The sequence below is a fragment of the Portunus trituberculatus genome, chromosome 17 (genome assembly GCF_017591435.1).
Source record: "Portunus trituberculatus isolate SZX2019 chromosome 17, ASM1759143v1, whole genome shotgun sequence".
NCBI classification, from domain to species: Eukaryota; Metazoa; Arthropoda; class Malacostraca; order Decapoda; family Portunidae; genus Portunus; species Portunus trituberculatus.
Window position 1 is genome coordinate 26,928,552 of NC_059271.1, and position 8,973 is coordinate 26,937,524.

At 43.5% G+C, this 8,973-nt stretch overlaps 3 protein-coding genes across 10 annotated transcripts in view; 2 read left to right on the forward strand and 1 right to left on the reverse strand.

Annotated features, from left to right (window-relative positions):
* LOC123504992 (trichohyalin-like) overlaps positions 1–8,973 on the forward strand; it is a 335,118-nt gene that overhangs the window by 279,640 nt on the left and 46,505 nt on the right. The gene's annotated exons all lie outside the window — the stretch shown is intronic.
* The window catches only part of LOC123504998, a 253,154-nt gene that overhangs the window by 48,268 nt on the left and 195,913 nt on the right, over positions 1–8,973 (reverse strand). The gene's annotated exons all lie outside the window — the stretch shown is intronic.
* LOC123504993 (serine/arginine repetitive matrix protein 1-like) overlaps positions 8,813–8,973 on the forward strand; it is a 10,679-nt gene continuing 10,518 nt past the window's right edge. For both annotated transcript variants that reach the window (XM_045255989.1, XM_045255990.1), the window contains exon 1: positions 8,813–8,973. This exon is cut by the window's right edge. The gene's annotated coding sequence lies outside the window, so the exon portion shown is untranslated.

Consider the following 8,973-nt stretch of genomic DNA (forward strand, 5'->3'; position numbering starts at 1 on the left):
ATTTCTCCGGGGCTTCATTTTCCTTATCTTTTCTCGTATTTTTCTTTTTTTTGAGCTGGGAGTGGCAGGGTGTCAGAGGAGCGTCAGCAAGTGTCTGTCACAAAATCAGAAGCCGCCGTGAGACTGACAGGCGCATGACGTATTCTTGTGGGGATCACTGGGGTTTACGTCCCGGCGGTGATACGAAGGAGAGCGCCGCACCTCATGTCGGGCCCGAGCTGGAAGGTGTTATTTATATACAATGTGAAAAAAAAGACGCTAAAACAATAATGGTACTCAAAAAAATAAGATAGATCAAGAGAAATCAAAATCAGCAGCAGCAACAACAACAATAACAATTCTCTAAGTAAATGAACAAACTAAACACGACTTTCTATTATTTCTTTCGCTACCAGGAAGTGACAGTTCAGTAAAGGCCCATAAACAATTCATGGCTCTGGACAATACTACCGAAAGATAAAAATAACACCCTATCGATGACGTCCCGTGAAAATTACAAGCCTGCCTGGTTTTAATATACACACAAAACGTCCTTTTATATACTTTGATAAATTCACACCGCGCATAGATGCAGACTATAACGTGGTCAACAGTCATGCATAGGCCATCCAGGTATGCAATATTCACAGGTACAGTACGTGGGACTGGACTGCTAACCCGATGTCGCCTCCTGCCACCTGTGTTACCTTAATCATTTGACAAGCAATGACACTACGACATGAGACTTATTTCAGATGCCTTCACAGCGCTGGAATGTAACGACAAGCACTACATGGTTAGAAGTTCTCCAACATTCCCTTGCCTGTCATTTGTCTCTAAAAATGCTGCTAACTTACCTCATAACTATTCTATTAAACTTGAGAAGCCAAGGCAGTCAAAGGCTTAATAATAAAGTGTCTACCGTACATTTTCATAGATCGTGAAAGAAGACATGAAGTTTCATCTTCTCAAAGGTGACAAAAGATGGTTTGAAAAAGGCAGCAAGTTTTATTCATTTAGTCAATTTTTACATTTCGTGAGAGGGAATCCAGTTTTATCTGACAGGTAACAAAAAAGGATCTGAGTTGTATCTTTTTAAAGGCAGCCGAGGTTATGAATGCCAACAAATGTGCTTATATTTACGTCCCTCCATCCCCACAGCGGGCCAGGGTCAGCCGCGTCTATTTATTCACTAAGCAGGGGACGCAAGGGGAGAGCGAGGCGCCTGACGTCACTGTTGAGATGTAAACAATCATTACTTTGCTGGATGACGTTTGCTGACGGCTGGCGTGAAGGTCAGAGTCAGGAGGTGAAGTCAGTCAATAAATCTGTATCAACAAATCTAATTTACGTCACACACTCGATGAAAGAAACAGAACAGAAAAATAAGTTACTGGAGCTAACATTACTCGCAGATAAATCTTTAAGATTATTTCATTTAGATACGCACACTTGAACACATAACAAGTGAGCTGTTATTACTTTATCTATTTCATTTTACTCTTTTTCCTTGGCAATAAGAGAAAAAAACAACCTTGCATGAACCTTAAATTGATAAACTGCTACTCACTTAAATTGATAAACTGCTCTACTCACTCCCGAGGGAACGTCAGAGCTAGTGGACATTTTCACTTAGTATTTTTGTTTGGTTCTTTTGTACATGGAATAAAAGAAAATTTGAGATCACCCACGTAAAGAACTAAACAGCTTTAAAATATTCGTCATATTCTGGGAGACATGACAAGGGACAGTCCGTTTATTTTTCGTAAGTCCTCTTCTTCCTCCTCCCTTTTTTCAAATTCAATGCCCCAGTTCGTTAGCCATGCGAGCCTTGAGTCTTGTCTGGCCCAGCATGTTTCCCTCAGTAACAAAGGCACGAGACTGTCGGCGAGGCTCTCAGCTGCTTGCATCCTTGGCACGCCATGCATGTGTCCATCAACCGCCAGTCAGTCAGTGTGTTAACCTGTGTGTGTGTGTTCTGTCAGTCACCTTTCTTCTCTCTCTCTCTCTCTCTCTCTCTCTCTCTCTCTCTCTCTCTCTCTCTCTCTCTCTCTCTCTCTCTCTCTCTCTCTCTCTCTCTCTCTCTCTCTCTCTCTCTGGCCTGGCAAGCGTCGGCCTTTCTGTGTCAAGGTGAGGTGCGAGTAATTTAGGCTGAGTTACTGCATCTTTTTCGTGACCTGCACAATGACACAGACGTGCGCGCAGGGAAGAAAAAGGCGAACACACACACACGCCCGGTAGCTCAGTGGTTAGAGCGCTGGCTTCACAAGCCAGAGGACCGGGGTTCGATTCCCCGGCCGGGTGGAGATATTTGGGTGTGTCTCCTTTCACGTGTAGTCCCTGTTCACCTAGCAGTGAGTAGGTACGGGATGTAAATCGAGGAGTTGTGACCTTGTTGTCCCGGTGTGTGGTGTGTGCCTGGTCTCAGGCCTATCCGAAGATCGGAAACAATGAGCTCTGAGCTCGTTCCGTAGGGTAATGTCTGGCTGTCTCGTCAGAGACTGCAGCAGATCAAACAGTGAAACACACACACCGCGTAGTGTAGTGGTTAGCACGCTCGACCCACAATCGAGAGGGTCAAGGTTCGAGTCCCGGAGGCGGCGAGGCATATGGGCAAGCCTCTTAATGTGTAGCCCCTGTTCATCTAGAAGTAAATAGGTACGGGATGTAACTCGAGGGGTTGTGGCCTCGCTTTCCCGGTGTGTGGAGTGTATGTTGCGGTCTCAGTCCTACCCAAAGATCGGTATATGAGTTCTGAGCTCGCTCCGTAATGGGGAAGACTGGCTGGGTGACCAGCAGGCGACCGAGGTGAACACACACACACACACACACACACACACACACACACACACACACACAGAGAGAGAGAGAGAGAGGGTCACTTGTCTGTCTGTCGGTACATTTATCTCTTAGAAGGTATCTGCCTTCGTCCGAAACTCCAATATTTTGTTAACGTAGTCAATGAAGCCCGGCGCGATTACTTCCTGCAGGAGCATCAGTAAGGGATCACTAACAATTCTCAGCACAGTGTTACTAAATGATTGCATGTCGTCAATTTGATCACAATATCAACAAAATATTGCTCTCTTTATAGCGTGAGCAATTGTGTCTATCGCCTCTAATAGCCTCACAGTAGGGAGTCAGTTCTGTATGACGTCAGCAAGTGGAGTGTCAGCCCTCTGTGGCGCCAGGAAGGTATAGTGGAAGGCTCAAGAGGTTGCAGGAGGCCAGGATGGGCAGCTGCAGCAGCAGCAGCAGCAGTGGCAGCAGCAGTAGCACACCCGGCGCCTCCAGGCATCTGTTCCAACAATGTTGGGTAGCTGGTGGTAGCTATCTCACGTTAAGCAAGATCTCCATATCAGTCAGTCAACCACTAGTTTGAAATATAATGGCTATTCGGGACATTGAGAGGGACTTTCTTTGAGTAATGACAGAAAAACAGTTATCAAGCAAAATTTTGATGCTTAGAAATATGTCAAACTGATAACAAAATAACTTCAATAAATCATGTATCTTTTAAGAATTAAGTTTTTTATTATTATTCTTACACTGGCTTAAAAAAAAATAAACAAAAAGAAAAACAGCCGTCAGACGTAAGCCACAGACTTTCTCTATACTAATGGAATTCGTGTTCATGACAGAACTTGACCCTCTCTTGGGCAACAAACTGCTTACCGGGACAGAAAGGCTGGGAAGGAAAGTTTAGCAGCACGGAGTAACTGCTACACCGCCCTCTTCCCGCTCTCTTTGTCCTGCCCCGAACATTTCCCCTCGCGGCACGGTGACGTCACCAAGCGACTCCTCGTCTTTATTTCTGGTGATGGCGCAGTCACTCCTCTGGCGGACAGCAGGCGGGTGTGCCTCGAGTCTGCTAGAGCCGGGGAAATACACACACACGCACACACACACACACACATACACACACACACACGGGAGGAGAGACGTGGTTGTGGTGGTGGGCAGCTGAATTGAGATTTTCTTAAAGCAAAGATTTACGTTAATTTTGTCGTTTTTATCTTAGTTTATCTTACCATTGTATTTTTCTGCTTTTTGGTATATCACTCTCTTCTTCCTGTTCTTCACATATGCTGTTGTTATTACCTGTGTTGCCGTCCTTGTATTCTTTACTGTATGTGGTGTTTCATGGTCTGTCTCGTACCTCTAGAAGTAATAGCATCGTCCCTTTCACCGCGCGTGTAATACTCTCGTCAAAGTAAGATGGACGAACATGAATGCCATACAAAGCTTTACTGCACAGTATTCCTTTTGATGTCGTGTTATGGCAAACCACCGCCTGAGCCTCCGCCATTACCTCTTCCTTCACCAGTTCCCTCACTGTACATCACCGCCATCACCCCGGGGAGACATGAAGGGGAAGGGCGAGGGAGTACTCGCGTTATGTTGACGATACCGAGACTCATCTATTAATAACACGTGTCGCGTGGTCGCCAAGAATCACGCTGGTTATTGTTTTTGCTCCATGAAGGAAGCGTTTTTCGTTGGTCTCGAGGCTGCTTTTAACGGGAGCACCGGGCGACTGTTGCCACGGTGGAGGGCGCAGGGAAAGAAATTGTGGTGGATGGAGGTACAGTGGAACATAAGGGGAACTGGGCGTAGAAAAAGCACTTTGTCCCTTGCCCGCCGGCCATCCACTTCTCGCTGTCGCCTCCCCTCCTCTCCATCCCACCAATCCAGTAGCCAACCTTCAGGCGTATTAATAGCCTTTCCTGGTATTCCTGCACTTTGTCACATGAAAGCCTGGCGCTATTTGTACTGGATTGCGGGGTTGACAATAATGCTGTGTCTTTGTCCTCCGCCAGAGTGACTCACCTGTCAAGACACCCATTCTCAGAGATGATGATAATTGTTTTCCTCGCCTGAACTCAAGAAGGCATTAATAATTTCATCCTCTTAAAACATACAAAATAAAATAGGTGGCCTTAAACATTATCAATACAAATAATCTGTTCATATAAGGAAATATAAAACAATCCATAACTAGGAAGCAAAACACTCAAAAAAGCGGAATGAACTTGATTATATGAGAATGCCAAGGCTAATAATTATGGAAGAAAAAAAAAATAAGCAAGTATGCACTCCAATACAGTTGTTCCCTAATGAGGATCACCTCCATGTCATCTATTCCTATCTATACCTCGCCCACACCTGCTGCTGCTCCATCACGCACGCACACACACACACACACACACACACACACACACACACACACACACACACACACACACACACACACACACACACACACACACACACACACACACACACACACACACTAAGCCCTGGCCACTCAGAGCTGCTCCCGCGGGCTTAATTCACTGTCTTTGTCACGGATTTTTATCAAGTGCTATTTTAGATCGAGTGGTGGTGTCTAGTGCCGCGCCTTCGTCAGCGCCAGCATGTGTGAGGGCGTGGCTTCTTTTTGTTGTGAGTAATTGTGGGTGGGTGTGGCGGGTGGGGACAAGGCCAGGGTCTCGTGGGATGCGAGCAAGAGCCGGTGATTAAATTCTTGAGATGTGGAAGAGGAGTCACTGATCTCTTGCCGGCTAATAAATTCTTTTAATAGACTCCTTCCACGTTAAAACTTTCCTGAGTGTTGGATTAGCTCAAGCATAACTTCCGTGGAGAGACCAAGCACGTGCTTATGTCTTTTATGCTCAATAATCTAAAGTTTTACCCTGCACTTAAGAGATTTCCACTTTAAAGCACCTACCACAGTAATTCACTCAGCACTCCTTTAGCATAAAAGAGTCAAAGCACGGCTCGACCTTTTCGACTCTCAGGTGTGTATTCCCTCCACTTTGATTGAGAAGGCGATACGTAGCTGATTTATATTTATTCCTCCAAGCCTGCAGACAAAGGAGGCTCCATTTAATATCTCTCCTCCTGCAATATATTTCTCCCAACGAAAGCCCAAAGGCATATATATATATATATATATATATATAAAATAGAAAAGAACACCGCGTCGTAAGCAAGACCCTCCTCTATACAAAAATTCCAGCGGCTTTAAGATATCGACGTGCTAGGATCCTAAAAAGATACCTTGGATTACCTCTGGTCGAAGAGTGAATCTGGACTAGAACCAAGAAAGGAGAAAATTTTATCTAAGGAGGGAAAAGAAAAGCGAAAAAAAAGATGAATGAAGGAGATAGAAAAGAATTTGAGGAGGAGGAGGAAAAGAGGAGAAGGAAACGGTAGTGGTAAAAGAGAAAAATTGAATCTGAGGAGATGAAGAAGAAAAATCGGCGGAGGAGAGGATGAAATGAACAAGAAAAAAAAAAGGCTTGGGAAGGCGAGGAGGTGCGAATGGAAACGTGGTGCAGGAGGAGGAGTAATAAGAAAAATAAGGTAAAAAGAAACAGGGCAAGAATAAGAACAACAAACAGAATGGTAACAAGAATCACAAGAACAAGAGCAAAAAAAAAAAGAAGAAGAAGAAGAAGAAGAAGAAGAAGAAGAAGAAAAGAAGAAGTAATAGAAGAAAAAGAAGATGCAGAAGAAAAGAAGAAAAAAAACAAGAAATAACAATAACAACAACAACAACAAGATCACACGAAGAAAAGAAGATAGCGGAGATGAAGGTGAAAAGGGGACGAGGACACAGAACCATAAACCCAAGTAGTCCTCAGAAAAGTAGAGAATCCTCACGAGAATTGAGAGGAGGGGACTTAGAATGAGAGAAACTAAAGGGAAGCGTGTGGATGAAAACCTTATGGATGCTGCAAGAAGAAGCGGCGGGCGGTGGGAGGTTTTTGATACAGGGAGGCGGAAGAAGGCGCGGACCAGTTTAGGTAATAGTATGGCATAAAAAAAGAAAGCAAGAGTGATAAGATGTAGGGGAGGAAACTGGTTGAAAATATTACTGATGCTGCAGGAATTTCAACCCAAATGGAATGCATCTTATGAGCTTATTTGGGCCTTCACAGATTCCGCTCCACATTCCTCAAGTAACCACCACACAACCCTTCTCCCAGACAGGCACCTCATTTGTCCCTCTCATCACCATACATTCCGTCAGTCTTTCACGCCGCCACATGCTCCTTTCCCCGACACCAACACGCCTCCTCAATTTTTCATCTGATCTTCCTCTGATTTTTCTTGTTCGTCTTCTTTTTTTCTTTCGTTTCTTTTCTTCGTCTGGTTTACGAATTCATCTCTCAGTGGATCAATTTCAATACTTCTACTAGATTAAAGATATATCTAATTTATATACTAATTATTTTTTTCAATCTCTTACTTACAAATGCGAAAGGGAGATTGAAAGTAAAGCGAGTGAGATGATGATAGAATTTGTTTTGTTTTCGTGATTTGGAACAAAGAGGCTGACGAGGAAAGAACATGGAGTAGATCGGGGAAGTCTTTGTCTTGCAGTTGAATCAAAAGGTTGATGATGATGAAGAAAAGATGATAATAAAAAACTGACATTACATCATACTTGACCCCTTTCTTAGTCTCCTGTGCTTTAAAGGTCTAACCATGAAGCAACAAACCTTCTCCTTCCACTCACTGTCCGTAACTAACATTCACCCTTACGATTTTCTGAATAATTGTTGTTAATCTTTTACCGCATAATCTTCTTCGGGCAATTAGTTTGAATAAAGCTTGAAAGTCTTCTGAGCTAAGGCAAGTCATTCACTTAGCTTGGGATATAAGAATACTGCATCTCCTAGTTGATCACGTTCGACTTTTGTGAAGAGCTGCCCTAAGTAGGTTTCCGCGCTATAATCCATTCTTTCAGGTTTCCGCGTTTCCCTGATATTGCCTTTGGATACATCGTCAGTCGTGTTTGCTTGGCGCACAACATCAAAGGCTTTCCTACCGGACTAGGGCGTCTGGCCAGCTCCTTATAACCAACCCACTTATCCGCCTGGCAACTGTTAATTTTTACTGGCTTACATTCACAGTCTGCCCTCCCTTTATCGTCCACCACCTCTTTTTTCGTCTCTTCATCCTCTTTTTCTTCCAGCTTTTTCATCTCCAATATTTTTTTCTGATTTGCTTTTCCTCCCTGTCTTTTTTAGCTCATCATTTTTTCGATGTCTTTTTTCATTTTGTGGTTTCTCTTTTTTATCTTCTCATTATTCCTTTCTCCCTCTTAATCTTTTATTTTTCTTTCGTTTTTTTTCTTCTAATTTTCTCATTTTTGTCTTTTTTTAATCTTTTCATCATTCCTTTCTCCCTTTCATTTTTTTATTTTTCTTTCTTTGTTTCTCTATTTTCTCTCTTCTTCCCCTCCATATATGTCTTCTTTCTCCTTCTCCTATTTTTGTCTCCCCTCTCCCTCAATCTCCCATCTAATTTCTTTCCCTTTGTTTTCCTTTTTTTCCCCCTTTCTTTTTCTCCCACTCCTCCTCCTACTCCTCCTCTTTCTCTTCCTCTTCAGACACCAGCATGCCATACCAAAACCACGTAACATTGCCATATTCAGTCTGCGTGAGTGTCTCGTCCTTCTTTCCTTCCTTCCTTCTTCCTCACCAGCGACAAAAACACGCTCCCGCCTTACACACACACTTTTGCCTCGTTGCAGCCCCTTCCCGCATCTACCCTCTCACCCCTCACCCTTACCGAGCTCTGGTGAGGTACTTTAGTAGGTTATTCTTGTATAGCGGACGTTCCTCGGATTATTATGCTTCAGATGACGAACCCCCCCATTTTCTTTCCTTTCACGGCCTCGAAAGAAAATGGGTCGCGGTAATTTTAAGGGATGACAACTCTGTATTTAAATGTTTTGTTGCTTTGTTTTATCTTGTTTTTGTTTTAATGCTTTTGGTGTGGTTCATGATAAACTAGTGGACTTATTTGAAATGTTGTTATGTTTGCTGCAGGGATGTGTATTTCGTAGTTGTCGCTTTGTTTGCAATTCCTTTCCTTCCATTTGCATTGCCAGTGTGTGGCGAGGAATAAAAAAAAAAAAAAAAACATGAACACTGATATCTCTCATCGCAAACAGCCAATTCAGGACCAATAGATTTG